The 15,784-nt window shown below is 38.4% G+C and overlaps 2 protein-coding genes across 3 annotated transcripts in view; both read left to right on the top strand.

The window, feature by feature from the left end:
* Positions 1-15,784, top strand: part of LOC126366622 (cardioacceleratory peptide receptor-like) — a 478,107-nt gene that overhangs the window by 16,809 nt on the left and 445,514 nt on the right. The window lies entirely within an intron of this gene.
* LOC126366578 (protein transport protein Sec24A) overlaps positions 1-15,784 on the top strand; it is a 228,222-nt gene that overhangs the window by 208,876 nt on the left and 3,562 nt on the right. The window contains exon 17 of one of the 2 annotated variants that reach the window (XR_007566362.1): positions 3,417-3,448. The exons of the other annotated variant lie outside the window; for it this stretch is intronic. The gene's annotated coding sequence lies outside the window, so the exon portion shown is untranslated. Of the gene's footprint in view, positions 1-3,416; positions 3,449-15,784 lie in introns of those variants that run through there. 2 annotated transcript variants of the gene reach the window in all.

Below are 15,784 nucleotides of genomic sequence, written 5' to 3'. Positions count from 1 at the left end.
TTGGTATCCAGTTTACACAAATGACAGGAAAGCTTGTAATAATAATAATAAATAAAAATCGTTTATTTCGGACAAAGTCCATAGAATGTTAGTATACAAACGACTTATATATACTAGTGTTGGTGTGTAGGTGTAACTACAATAACTTCGCTATTATTTTTTACACCGACATACAACTCATTATACCGGTCCACCCAGTAGCATTAGTTAAGCCATCCAGTAACCACCGTCGCTGCAACGCAGCCAAAACATCATGAAAACAAAATTAATTAGGTATTTATTTTATTGTCACTTATAAGTATAAACTGCACTGCTGAATGCGCACGAGTTCGAACCGTATCGCGAGTGTGCTGGTCGGCAGCGCCTATGTTTGCGCGTTGGATGCGGTTACACACAGGTGGTAGTAGCAGCTGATTTTTTAAATTGTAATATCTTAAAATGCTCTATGTTTACTAACAAAAAAAATAAGATTGTAATTACTAACACCTATGGATTGTAATGTCTGAAAATAAATCTTTATTATTATTATACATATAATCACGTATCCACCCGTTAAAAATATTACAAAAAATTATATTCATTTTACAGTTTTTATATTGAATAGGTATTTAAGAGTAAACTCGAGGCGGTGTCTATGAAGGTATTCTGTGGTGTGGACACACGAGGTTATCTCACGACTCGTTGATGAGTGACAGCTTCGTCATGAAAGAAAAGTTCGTGTTGGGTGGGTGATGTGGGGCACATTATCGGTGTTACGTCACACTATGATAAAGGAAACATACGACGATGGTCGATAATTTATTAAAGGCATGAGACAATAAAATTAACCTGTATTGGGCTGGCTTTTCCTTCGCGGGTTGGAAGGTCAGACAGTTGCAGAGGCGGAGATGGGAGCCATTGCTACGGCAATGTAGGACGGAAGGGGCAAGTCTCAGGGACTGTAAGCTGGAACCTCACAAAGGACAGCACTAATTGTCAGTACTATTCAGAAGCGGAGGGCAGGAGTCCTAGTACGGCTTTGAAATAGACTATTCTGGGCGCCATCCCACTCGCGCCAGACAGAGTACTGTGAGGCAGACCACTGCTTTATTTGTCCCTAAAAAAGTAGCATGGAGAATGCTACACCGGTAAGAGAGAGCGTGGCTCTTTTATTAGTTATGCCAATAAGACCATTTATGAAGTAAAACAATATAAAAGTAGAACATTTCCTAAAACATATATGAATCCATCTCCTGCATTACAACATCCGCGTGTAGTAGTATAGAGGGCGCCACTGTCCTCGGAACTTCTTAGAGTCGCTAATTACTTACCCAAATATTTACTTTGCTAACATTCCTTGCAACGGGTTACGGGGTGCGCCGATGGTAATATAAGAGGTGCTACAAGAGGAGCGGACGTATGCGAGTGTAGGGGTACAGACTCAATGAGAATATAATGCAAAGGAAATCAAATCTAAATATATAAAAGGAGAAACTGACTGACTGACATATCAACACGCAGCCTAAACGGCTAAACGTAGGCACTTGAAATTTTAGAAGGGACGTAGCTTAGATACCGTAGAGATGCACTAAGAAAGGAATTCTCGAAATTCCCACGGGAACGGGAATTAGCGGGAAAATCCTTTTGTATGAAAAATCAAAACTGCGTAAGATAGATGTTTTCAAATTAAGCATTTTTTAACCTTTCTCCCACACACACAAAGATCTCTCTTTTATAACACGCCACGCGGACGAAGTCGCGGGCAAAAGCTAGTTGATAATATAAGAAGATTGAAGTATGCCTCGTTACAGTTACACCCGACTAAAACTAAAAATAGAGTTGTTTTGTTTTTCAAAGTTCTTTACTAGTTAATAATAATTTAAATGTTAACTCACAAAAAACATAGCGAGAAACAAAACATCAAATTAAAATAAAACGTTTTCAGGCTATATAGCCTTTAAAAAACTTATAAAAGAAAAACATTATAAATTGTCTTTACTAAATAATCTTTACGTACACTATACACTCACTGTATAACTCACAATATAATTTATAACTAACTTGGACGACGATTATTTTTGGCTTAGGTAATACTAGAAATTAACGCAAAGGCTTTTGAAAAGAATGTTATTATAATAATATATGTACATATGTCTTTTTATTACTTATTTTTTAAATAGAGTAAAACACTCGATATAGCGATAGTTTAAGGTCTACAAAAGAACTAACGGTACATCCAATCCATTTTAAAATTTAAAACAAGTGTTTCTACAAATTGTTTATCTTAAAACGACTTAAGACTCTATACGTCATAATAGAATATAAGATATTAAAAAAAAATAAAAATATATTGAATATAACCGGCCGCCACACACAATAACAATACAAAAACATCAGACCTAAAACTTACACAAAATGACATTTAATAAAGAAAAATAAAACAATGATGCTGGTGAATGGTGTTGGTCAGCATTTTTTTACTTGATACGTACTTTACCCGCTTCAGCGTCCTACAGAGTCCTAATTCTAATAAAGGAAGCTCTCTCCTCGGCAAGTTAGGACATTCCTGGCAGGCGGCGAGGATTAAAACGAGATAAGATGGATGTCAGCTCCAGAGGACACTGCTGCTAGGTATAATAGATAATATAAAGTGCAAGCGCCATGTCTTAGACGTCTGTGTTTGCCCTTGTCCAGTCTGAGTCTGAGAAAGGACGGCGAATTTTCACTTTTTACGCGAGTAGGACGGGGTACCGAAATAAATACTATTCTGCTTTAAGATTGAGAAGGGAATGTACACATAGAGCGGATGAAGGATAATAGGATTAAGAAAGCAATATATAAAGCGAAGGTTGGTGGTAGGGCTGGCAGAGGAAGACCTAGAAGGACGTATATTGACCAAATTGGAGATGTCCTTAGAAATGGTTCAGTAAGATTTACTTTGATGAATGATTGATGAATGTGGAGGAAGCAAGAGAATATTATATTATATATGTGTCTACTTACCGCGGTGGGAAATAGGCGTGAGTTTTTGTATGTATGTATGTCTGCTTTAAGACGTTATAGTAATTACGCTATCTCACTGTTCCGGCCAAGTACTTAACATATGCGGCAAACCTGCAATTTGTCAGGTAAAAAAAAATAAGATAGTAAAAAGACAATGAGTAGGTAATACCAGCAATATCGGTTGCCACCGCCTCTACCGCCGTATTGGCAGTGCTTCGATTACAGCGCCATGTGGCAGAAAATGGAACTAGATTGAAATTACTTCGCTAGGCAAGTAGTTAAACGTTGTCTGTTAATTAAAAGGTGAATTAACACGTTCACTGTGTATGAACCACATATGACTCAATACATTTGAAACTCATACGTGCATGTCCCACATGTGGGGCACATTTTTCTTGCCACAGTGTGTCTTCGATACATAGTATAAAACAAAGTCGCTTTTTCTGTCCCTATATCCCTATGTACGCTTAAATCTTTAAAATTACGCAACGGATTTTGATGCGTTTTTTTTTAAATAGATAGAGTGATTCAAGAGGAAGGTTTATATGTATAATAACATCCATTAAATAGTGGAGAAATACTGTTATTTTTGAGATTTTAAAGTGATGTCGTAAATAATTTAATTTTTTCCTCAGCATTGCACCCGAGCGAAGCCTAGTTAGTTATACATATCATATCGCTTGTTATACATAACTTCCAATGTGTTTATCGTAAAATAACATTGCACGTGAGGGGTTGATATCTAATTTTCACTTACTATAAGTTAACGTCGCAGTTAGCTGAACAAGCTATAGAAAGTGTACACGCGTCTATATCGCTACCGTCTATTACTTCCCAAAAACACTGTGGTTTTCCTCTCCGCGTGTCATCAAAAGAGGCATTTTTCTGTCATTTTCCAGCATAATAACATTATTATAATAATCACAACAATTCGTCGGGTGTCTGCGACGTGATTCGCGCAAATTGAGCCAATCTCCGCACACCTTTTGTCTAGTTGATCGAATGTTTGCAACGGCGACTCGTAACGACTTAACTTTAGTACTCACTAGCTTGAAAAGCTTAAGGAAGTGGTTTGAGTGTTGGCGAGTCAAGAGCAATACTTAAGTGTTTAATAATGAATGTGTGTGTTTTTTACGATTTTGTAAGATCAAACAAGTCAATCTCGGAAATCATTTTCTTTCTCCATCAGTTTTTGTCTTCTAGAGGGCGCCACATTGAATTTCGTGTAACATGACATAGCCTATAACCACCGGACAATGAAGACGCAAGCGAAGTTCCTATTGACACCCCATTTTTTTAAATTTTGACAGGTGCTTTAGAAGTTAGGAGAAAACAGACGTATGCATAGCGGTCAAACACATAACCCTCCTTTTTGTCCGCAGTCGGGTAAATAGGTAGTTTGTATCGATCGCATAATCGCTTGCAAAGAGCCTGACATTTCAAAGGAAGAGATTAAACTTCAACGGTTGTTCACAAAAATACCGGTTGTTGGAGGAAATACCGGTTGTACGAGAAAATACCGGTTGTTCGACATACGGCTCGGTCGTGCCCGATGGAACGAGAGAATTCCATTTTCCACTTTAGGTCAATAGCTCTGTAGCCTGTGAACTGTATTAGACGAAATTGTGGGTGAAACTGGGTACTGTACGTGATGGGATATTGAGAATTTGTTGTAACGAAAATAGGATTACAATTTGACATAACATACATAGCATATTACATAACATAGCATCTTTGAATCTCTACCTACCTCTTCTCGGTGAGTGAGTGTATATACTATACAGTATAAGTATCAAATGTAATCAGACTCGTGTTTTGTTGAATTGATAGGTATTTTTACACACACCCAGACAAAAATACATAAACAAATACATTCCATTCAAAATCAAATCATTTTTTTTTTCTTTTCTTCTTTTTTTTCTTTTCTTTTTTTATTCTTTTTCTTTTTTTTCTTTTCTACTTTTTTTTTAACTGTACTATTGTAACAAAAAATGTTAATTACAATTTAAATATAGGTATATCTAAGATATATGCACGGCATAGAAGCCATCCTGATGAAACACCTGCCTGTGACATCCACCGAGTGTTGGGAGGAACTATCAAAGATGAGGCCGGAATGGCGATCTGAAGTCCGAAATGGTGCAGAAAGCTTCGAAGAAGCGCGACTAGTAGCCCTGGATGAGAAGCGTCACATACGGAAGACTCGTCCCAAACCCTCTTACACCTACACGTACAGTCATGAGCAATATAATGTACCCACTTTAGGACTCTGTCGCACTAACATAATTATTTGACATTTAGTGAGACTTACAGTTCAATTTGTCAAAAAAGTTAATGTGACATGGTACCAAAGTGTATACATATTAATGCTCGTGACCGTAACAGCTACGAACAGCTCTACTGTCTTCGATGAGATCGTGTGTTTAAAGCGAAGTTCGGTTTCACCAGCCACATAAGAGCGCATAACAGACATGACTTAGGTCGACGTTACCGGACACAATAAGGAGGACTATATGGTGTGGACATTCTAGCCATAAAGGCGGCCAATCAGCTCGCGACACCAAACACTTCAGGACCCCGCCGAAGAAGAAGAAGATCAAACCGAACCGAACCGTTCCGTTCGATCAGATCTGGTCGAAGATTTCCCTCAATCAGCGCTTATTGCTATCGACCCACTAGCGTCGAATAATTCTTTCAAATATTTTTCCTCTCAGACGACGCCCTGAGCCGAGTTTCGGGCCCAACTGGGCACCCTCAGGCCTGTTGTCTTAAACGTTGTACCGGGTGAGAGCTTTCAGTGCTCCTCATTTATCCGGCCAAGAAATCTACAATAAGTCACGTCAAAAAAACAAGGTGTGTGTGGACAGTTGTGTCAGCCTGTATATCTGGAAGAGATCAGATTGTAAGTAGGTAGGTACCTATACAACATTGTCCTCAATTCCCAATACGCACACGCATAGCCGCACAGATTGTATACTCAACCATCGATCATATTTCCCTAATTGAGTAATGGCTGTGTGGCAGCCTGATTGATCGCGAGTTCTAAACATGATGCATCGTAGACATGTCCACTCCGCTAACTTTGATTTGGGGATGAAGTTGAACACAGGCCGAGTCGAGATTCAAACCCATGACACTATGATATAAATGACGCTTTAGAAAAGGTTTAAAATACGATCTACTCTGAACCGGCGGCGTGCGTGTATGAAGCGATTGATGAATGTGGAGGAAGCAAGAGAAGTGTGTCAGGATCGACGCAAATAGAATTCCATAGCGAATTAAAATGAGTTTATGCATGTATCTAATTAGCCCGATATATTGAATAAGTTACCTAAAGACAAAAAAACGGACATACTTACTAACATAAAAACATGTAAACGTACTTTAAAGAATTTATACTTGGGTTCTAAAGATGTAACGTAATGTTATGATAATTATTGTAACGAACGAGCAATTTTCATTCGCTTCTCGCATAAGCTTTATTCAGGCTTTTAGATAAGCGTCTTATACTGTGTAAATAAATAATTTGTAAAGTGTTTTGAACAAAATAAATAAAAATAAAAAAAAGCATTTTCATAATAAATACTTATCAACAAAAATGATTTATTATTAAAGTTGCATAACATAAACAGCCTATATATACGTCCCACTGCTGGGCACAGGCCTCCCCTCAATCAACCGGAGGCGGTATGGAGCATACTCCACCACGCTGCTCTAATGCGGGTTTGTGCTAAGCTATACTGTATAATAATATTTCATTAGGTTTATCTGCTTTGGTTTATCTAAAGAAAGTATTGGCGAAGTTATAGTCAAAAAGTAATAACTTCCTTGAAAAGACCCGATGAGCACTAACTTGAGGCAATAACTTTTTAGTTCACAGCACTCGTTTCGAAGTTTCGTGTACAAGTACATTACTCTGCGAAATAAAACTCGTAGAAAAATACTTGAGGAAAAATTTGGCTTTATACTGGATGTTTTAGGTACCCGTAAATGGTTTTACGACTCTGTAGGAGCAAATTGTATGTGGCGACGCTGCTATTGCATTTGATGTTGTCTAGTGTCTACATGAGAAAATCTGCGAAGAAAACAATATACAAAAGTATAAGACTTCAACTTTTTATTATTAGTGACTCGACAACTGCACTTGTATGTCAGTTTTGCGCGTTTATAGTCACTTAAATTCGAATAAAGATTTTTAACGGCTTCTTTAACATTTTGACGAGCGCATATATTTGGAAGAATTTTAGGTATATAGGCAATATACTGATATATATCAGTGATAATCCATTAAAATCCAGTTAAACCATTGGTCCCGGTTATTACTTGTACTGATGTAAGTATGTAGTCGTTACATGAGTCACGTCAATGGCCTTTAGCGGCTCACTAATAATCGTTTCATATTAATTAAAAAACTGTTTAGATACTACAAAAACAAAAAATTAAGAGGGCACTCTCTGAAACTGTAGAAGCCACCATGTGCAAGCAATCCTAGAAACATTTTCTCCCCAACCGCATAGTGGACTTATCAAATATCCCCATCAGTGACTTGACGAACATTATAAAAAAATCAAAAACACAAGTGCAGTGACGTACATGCATCAGTTTATGTTGCTAGTGTACTTAATAATAATCCTGACACAAGGGTTGATGAGGCTGGTAATCCACCTCACAACCCACACGGTAAGAAGAAGAGGTAATATATTACTGTCTATTGTCATAATCATTTTCAAACTTGGCTAAAGCCTTTGACGACTTGCGCTTCTATACACCACTAAAGAGATTATTTAAGATTATGTTAAAATAGTCCTGTTCATTCCACTCTTAAAATAAGGTTGCAATGTGGCCAGCCAGCCAAACAAACCTCATCGTAAACAGCTAACTCAATTACGTTTCGTCTTGTTGTAAACTGCGGAAAAATACGTCCTTAACGCTCCGTTTGATGATGTAATTTAATTGTGGATTATATTACGCTGAGACGGTTTGTAAGAGAATTTTAACTTGTTGTTTTAAATTCACAACGAAAACTCGAATTGTTGCGTTGACAACGACTCTCTGAACGGCGATTCTGGCTATGGCGATTCTGTTTACGGCAAGTGGCTTGACATCACGTCTGTCATTAACTCACTCACTGCGAAACACGGCAGCGTTAAACGTGTAAGTACTTATAAATTATCGTGGTACTGCTGAGATTGTCTCGACGACCCGATTACTCTAGCCATAGAGGCGGCCAATCAGCTCGCGACACCAAACACTTCAGGACCCCGATACCGACCCCGCCGGCGTGGTCGACGATTTCCCTCAATCAGCACTTATCGCTATCGACCCACTAGGGTCGATTAATTCTTTCAAATATTTTTTCCTCTCAGACGATGCCCTGAGCCGAGGTTCGCGCCCAACTGGGCACCCTCAGGCCTGTTGTCTTAAACGTTGTACCGGGTGAAAGCCTTCAGCGCTCCCCATTTGTCCGGCCAAGTAGTTAATACCATCTGCGGCAAATCTACAATAAGTCACGTACAAAAAAAAGCAAAAAAAGTAGTAGTAAATTAGTAAGTAAAAGAAACTATGCAATACATTACAAAGTCAATGAGAATGACGCACTCCCAAAAATAAAAACATGATCCCTTGATCTCACGAATAAAACACCATTTCATTTTTAATTCACTAAGTACTTGACTTGAAAACCTCTACTTTTTCTCCCCTGTAATTAAATTCCTTAAGACAGGACTTTCAGTGAAGAGGATTCGACTTGATTACCCTCGGATCAAAGTCTTGTCTCACTAAACGAATTACAGGACGTTTAACTTATATTAAGTTTACAATGATGCTGCAGGCTATGAAGGGTAGACAGGGAAAGGAGAGTTCTTCCCTTCTATCGTGTGGGTTGTGAGGTGGATAACCAACCTCAAATTGGTGAAAAAACAAGTTGTAAGTTTGTTAGTGGTTTATTGTTGAATATGAAAGCAAGAACAATAATAAAGTATTAGAATTATTGCTCTCTGGTGAGGAGGTGCTGGTCGTAATCAAACAATTCAGCAATTCTCTTGAATAATGTTATATTTTCATAAACAATGTTAAGTCTCCAAATCTTCATAGCGGATTACCGCAACCGAACAAAATTCCCGCCACCGCCTTTCTAAAAGGCAAAAGAAGAAATTAAAAATAAAAACGAAATAAATTAACTGCCCGTTTCAAATTAAAAATAATAAAGTTTTGACATAGATTTATGACTTTATTCCGTCATATTAGTTATTTAATCTAATAATAATTAAATAATAAAATACTCATAACGAACCCTAATAGTAATAAGGTACAAGTTAGGCAGCTAGTGTCCGAACTAGGCTGAGCTTGTGTTTCAAGGCGATAGAGTTACTTGATACAATGTTTGATGGTTGTGGTCATTTTTCGTCTACCTTTTCATATATCGAATATCTTAATCAAAATATATTCAATTCCATTTATTTACTTATAACTAATGAATTTAATTACTATTATTTGTCACATATCTAAAAATAATTATAACTGTTCGAAGATAACAATAAACAGAATGTAAATCCACCACAGGCTTCGTCAGTACCAATAGTCATATAAAAAAAGGGAAAGCACATTGAAATCATACATAATAAAATTCGCACAAGCTTAGTTTAGGTTAGTTTTTTTTATTAAGCTTCGTCAAGCTTCGTTATTAATTAGATAACATTTAATAGTTTTTTTTTTCTGTAGCCTAATCAATGTCCCACTGCTGGGCAAAGGCCTCCCCCTTCTCTTTCCAACCCTCCCTGTCCCGGGCATTTAATAGTTAGAAAAAAAATATCACTTACAAACTATGTTACTTTTCCAAGTATATATCTATCCTATCTTTTACAGACTAAATAATGTAGTGCGTTTTTATTTTCACACACGTATACATAACATCACGCCCATTTTCCGTTGGGGTAGGCAGAGATCACGGATTATTTTATTATTAAATATTTAGTATCATAATTTTAGATTTCAATTCTGAATTTACACGCTTCGTACAATTTGGAGTAGAAGAATTTTAATACCATTGAATTATTAATTTTTAAGAGAAAGAAATATTCCAAAGAATATGATATTGAAGGGGCTCTCAAATTATATATTAATGGCAAGAAAAATGGCTTTGAAGCGTTTTATGGCTATCATCAGACGGATTGCTTGCAAATTGATACGTCTAGGGGGTTCACGGAAACAATTAAATCGAAGGGTGTAGTTAGGGTACAGCAGTACAATAGGGTACACAAGGGTACTAGGGTATAATGATGCTATTCGGTATCATACGATCTTTGACCGAACAGTTTTTAGGGGCTCCGGGTAAAGAAACAATGGTTCATTTGGTACCAATTTATGTGCAGGATATCCGGTAACGAAGTATAAAACGTGCGGACCTACATAATATGTCGATATATGCTCGGTGTTTTATGCTTCGGTTGGTATAAAAAGATTGAATAAGTATGTGATTTGGTTTATATGGTTCTTTTACCTGAAATCTTCTGGTACTTTTGTACTTGGGTTATGAAAAAGCAGAGCCATAATAGATTAAATAATAAACTATGCAACTTTTTTTTTTCGTTATCTCAAGAGTTGCGACAGACCTGAGGACGTAGTTCCAAGGGCCCTATCTCACTAGGGCATTATGGCAACCAAAAAATGTATACAGTTGACAACAGCTGGTGTTCTGCTAGTCACACAATTTTCTTGATGGCGTCACCACGGTCACGAGTGTTCTTCTATCGTGTGGATTATGTGGTGGATTACCAACCCCATCAACCCTGGTATCAGGGTGACTATCGAGTCGCCAAAGGCCCTTGACATGTGTCATGTAAAGACTACGAACTTAGATAAGTAGCAACCACGACTAACAACTTAGCGAGCCTTACGAAGCACGGATCATCTTACTTTCGGACAATCAGGTGATCAGCCTGTAATGTCCTAATTAAACTAGGGATCACAAAGTGAATTTCGTGATATGTCCCCACCGGGATTTGAACCCGGGACCTCCGGATCGTGAGCCCAATGCTCACTGGACCATGAAGGCCGTCACGTGCTTTGTCCTAGTGATATTTATGGTGTTAAGTGGACTTTATGGATATGACTGGGGTGGGTTTCTGTGCACTTATAAATTTTCAAGCAGCACAGAAAGATTTACATAAATGGCTTTTATACGTCCCACCGCTGGGCGCTGGCGTCCCCTCAATCAACCGGAGGGGATACGGAGTGTACTCCACCACGCTGCTCCACTGCGGATTGGTGGAGATGTTTAGGCTAGTAGTCCGAGTCCGGACAATCAAGTAATAAAATTTAGCCTACATGTCCTAGCCAACAAAAGATCATCTCACAAAGAGATTTTGACAATGTCTCCATCGGGAATAGAATCCGGACCTACAGTTTGTGAGGTCAACACAAACTACTAGACCATGAAGGCTGTTAAGTTCAAAAATATTTAGTCTCACCGTAGCCGAATCGTCTCATCTACATCATGAATAACGACGCGTCTTTTCACGAGTTTGTTTTATCAAAAAAAAATAACGTTCTTGAAAAATAGGAACATCAGTTGCTTCCCCCGCTCCGCTCGCTTCCTTTGATGCATTGTCGCAATGCACCCCTGTGGAGCGGAAAATGACAAGCGACATAGTAGGTAGAGTGTGTAGGGGTGTTGACAATTTAAAGTACACGAAATACATAGTGATCCAAATAATCAACTTGGACTTGTTTCGTCATCATCATCATCACCACCCCATTAACGTCACGACACGGCACGGCACGGGCCTTCCCTATGGATGGATAGAGAGATCGGGTCTTAAAACACCACGCGGGCCCAGTGCGGATTGGTGGTTATTAACGACTGCTAATGCAGCCGGGACCAACGGCTTAATGTGCCTTCCGAAGCACGGAGGAGCTCGAGATGAAAACTTTTTTTTTGTGGTCACCCATCCTTTGACCGGCCTTTGCGAAAGTTGATTAACTTCAACAATCGCAAACCGAGCGCGTTTACCGCTGCGCCACCGAGTTCCTCATTAATTATTAATAACTAGCATTTAAACACGGATCCCCTATTGCTAATATACCAACTTTTAGCTTCCTACCTTGAAACTGCGAAAAGTCCCATATAAAATTTAATCCCCTCATTGAAGGGGTTGGGGGCAGATTTCTACAAAAATATTACGCACTATTTTTTTGTTAGACACAAAGTCCGCATATTAATAACATAACATAATATAACAAATACTTTATTACACAAACAGGAAAAAACAAAAGAGAAATAGAATTAGTACAATAGGCGGCCTTATTAATTTTTAGCTTTCTACCTTGAAAATTGCGGAATGCTCCATACAAATCCACCCTCCATTTTAGGGAAGTGAGCCCCTCTCTTTTTGAAAGAGACAAAATGTAAGTAGCCTATGTCACTCTCCATCGCTTCAACTATCTCCACTTACGTCAATTCGTCGCTCCGTTGTGCCATGAAAGACGGATAAACAAACGGACACATACACTTTTAGAATCATTTACGATGTCCCTAACACCTTGTATAAACCTCTGCCTACCCCTACTGGACGTGATGTTATATTATGTTAAGTAATATTATTTTAATAACAAACTGATTGATTGATTTCAAAAGTCTTTATTACACATTAATAGATTACAGTATTACAGACACAGTCTAACAATACTTACAAGAATGAATTTAGTACAAATATTTCGCCGGCCATAAAGCCATACGGTTTATGACACATACATTGAGAACTATTTTGAAAAGTTAACTATGTTGGCATTATCAATAACAAACTAAACTCGCCTCCACCCTGAAGATAATATAACCTTCAAATACCTATTCTTATCATCGTCACATCTTAGGAAGTTTTTGTCTCATGTTGTCTCATCGCGTCTCCCCTCGGCGTCTATAATCCATTATGTTGTCAACAGGATTGATATACGGGATCATGTTACCGGTGCATCGCTAACGACTCGCTTGATCTTTGACATTAGCCATTCTGAGATAGAGGGAGAAAAAATATATTCGTGTTATGACTTTGAAGCGTAGGTTTTCTTTAGCTTCTATTCAAATTCAAATTCAAAAATATCTTTATTCAGTTGGTAACATAGTTACACTTTGAATCGTCAATTTTTACATAAAGAACGTCTCATCCGCCTAAAACTACTGCAGTTTCTCACAACCTGTCATAGAACAAGGTATAAAACTACGAACGGCAACTCTCCGCTACCCACCAGTGGCCGAGTTAGGTTTACCTCATCGTATAAGAAAACCAGGTATGCTCAAAAGTGACAGCTAGCATTTCAAGGTTAGCCCAGCTTACGTCATCCGAGCCTGCGTTGTCATTTCGTAAAAAATAAATTACCTACGTCCAATGTTTTTAATTTGAAATTTTGTACTTTTAGTAAAAGATTTACGTACAGTTTTAACGATTTTTATATATGTGACAAATAATAGTAATTAAATATATTAGTCAGTAATTCACTTAACTTTCAATAATCTAAACGTCCTTGAAATTTTGGAGATACCAATTGAATGGTAACACTTACGTCATCAATGGGCTAGCAATGGCGGCTTGTCATAGGATTAAGCATACCGTCTTTTTATACCATGGTTTTATGTTTCTTTGAGGATTCGGGCGTGAGTGTATGTATGAACATAATTATGACAGGATCGAAGCAAACGAAATATAAACTATTTGAGAATTTAAATTTTGTTAATAATTGTTTGCGAAGTGGTGGGTAAGTACCTATTTCCTTTCGAAGAATAAACTGAGTTTCATATCCTCCATTCCGGACTAAAAAAAAAAGAAAAATACACTTTTTTACTTATGAAAGGAACCTATTTTTACATACAACCCCATTCGTCATACCTTTATAAGTCCTAGCAGAGCCCGTAACGTGTCTCTCAGTCGACTGCACGCAATCAGCACAGGAAGACGGGACTTTGAAAAATCCCGTCGTTTCCCGCCTTTGTGACGTCACACGTTATGACGTCATAATATGCCTCTGTGATCCATTTGGCGCAAACACTCTGGAATTCTGTCATTTGTTTCCTCAGCTGCTAAAGTAAGCAACTATTTTTATGCGCATTGTAAAACAAAAGAAAGCAGTTATATAATGGTGCTGATTTACAATCATCATCATCAGCCCATTAACGTCCCCACTGCTGGGGCACGGGCCTTCCCTATGGATGGATAGGGAGATCGGGCCTTAACCATCACGCGGGCCCAGTGCGGATTGATGGTTATTAACGACTGCTAATGCAGCCGGGACCAACGGCTTAACGTGCCTTCCGAAGCACGGAGGAGCTCGAGATGATTTTTTTTTTGTGGTCACTCATCCTATGGCCGGCCTTTGCGAAAGTTGCTTTACTTCAACAATCGCAGACCGAGCGCGTTAACCGCTGCGCCACCGAGCTCCTCGAGCTGATTTCCAATACACACCATCTAATTTTATTTTAAGTTATACCCGTCGTTTTCTTATCCGCCTTAACTTCCAATAAAATTAGGAGGTGTCTACAAGAATCGGGGCCAATGTTTATTAATGTTTCCATTGCAAAAGTTGACCGGAATAGATAGCTCTTATGGTCAAGCAAGACCGGTTTTGCCCATATTAGAATAAGATTTTCCTGTGAGTTATAAGTTGAATAACCGACCAAAATGGCTCATCTAACGACTACACATTTACTTAAGTAAATAGTCAGGACCAATTGCTTAATGTGTCCTCCGAAGCATGGATCGTATTTATTGAATTTATTTTAGATTTTAAGCCAAATCCGACGACATAACAGTATTGGCGCCCCGTCGTCGCACTCTCTCGTCTCTGGACACCCCGTTGCGATTTATGGGTATGTGATTTCGGGTTGAAAGCGTGGGCGGGACCAGACCACTTCGGTAGATATAGCTTTGCCAAATTAAGTCAAGTTGGTTCAATATAAAAGTAGTAAAATAACGAAAATTTTAGCAACTTGTTTTATGTGATAGGTTGGCCTATCTCTGACAACTGGTAATTAAAAAACAAGGGCGTTAAAATGGCCACATCAGGTCCGCAAACCAATTTTTAACCTTCTGTCTTGAAAATTGCGGAATTTTCCATACAAACTTCCTCCCCCCATTTTAGGGAAATGGGGGGTTAGAAATAGACGAAAAGTAGCCTATGTCACTCTCCATCCCTTCAATTAACTACACTTAAAAAACACGTCAATTAGTCGCTCCGTTTTGCCGTGAAAGACGGAAAAACAAGCAGACAGGCACACACATACACTTTGTTATTTATAATATTAGTATACCTACGTGTGTATTAATATGTGGAAACATTAAAGAACCGTTTATTATGTATGAGGCCTGACAGTGCGTCGGTGGTATGGATGAAATTCAAATGAGAGACAATATTTTTTTATTACGCATGTTTGATGCGACCCTACGGAACCTAACGACGCGAAAGTTACTTCGGAGTTGTGTCTTTCTTTTTGCTTCCCGATAATAGTTTTACTTGTATGGGGTCCGATTTTTAGGGTTACCAAGTACCTAAACGAGGAACCTATAAAGTGTAGGCATTTTTGTCTGTGTGTAAGATCTTTTTTTTACCTTTGATGGGTTTACTCTTGGCTCCAGATTTGCCCGATGGCATTGACGAGACCTAAGATGGAGCTCGCTCGCCCAGAAGGTGCCTGTTCACTCTGGCCTTGAAAGCACCCGGGTTATATGCATTGGGAAATACAGAAGACGGCAGATAATTTCATTCCTTATCTTTTTTGTTTCTGCCATTCTGTCAGGTCTTGTCTTTAGTAAAG

The sequence above is a fragment of the Pectinophora gossypiella genome, chromosome 5, assembly GCF_024362695.1.
Source record: "Pectinophora gossypiella chromosome 5, ilPecGoss1.1, whole genome shotgun sequence".
NCBI lineage: Eukaryota > Metazoa > Arthropoda > Insecta > Lepidoptera > Gelechiidae > Pectinophora > Pectinophora gossypiella.
This window is presented reverse-complemented; position numbering and strand designations above follow the sequence as displayed.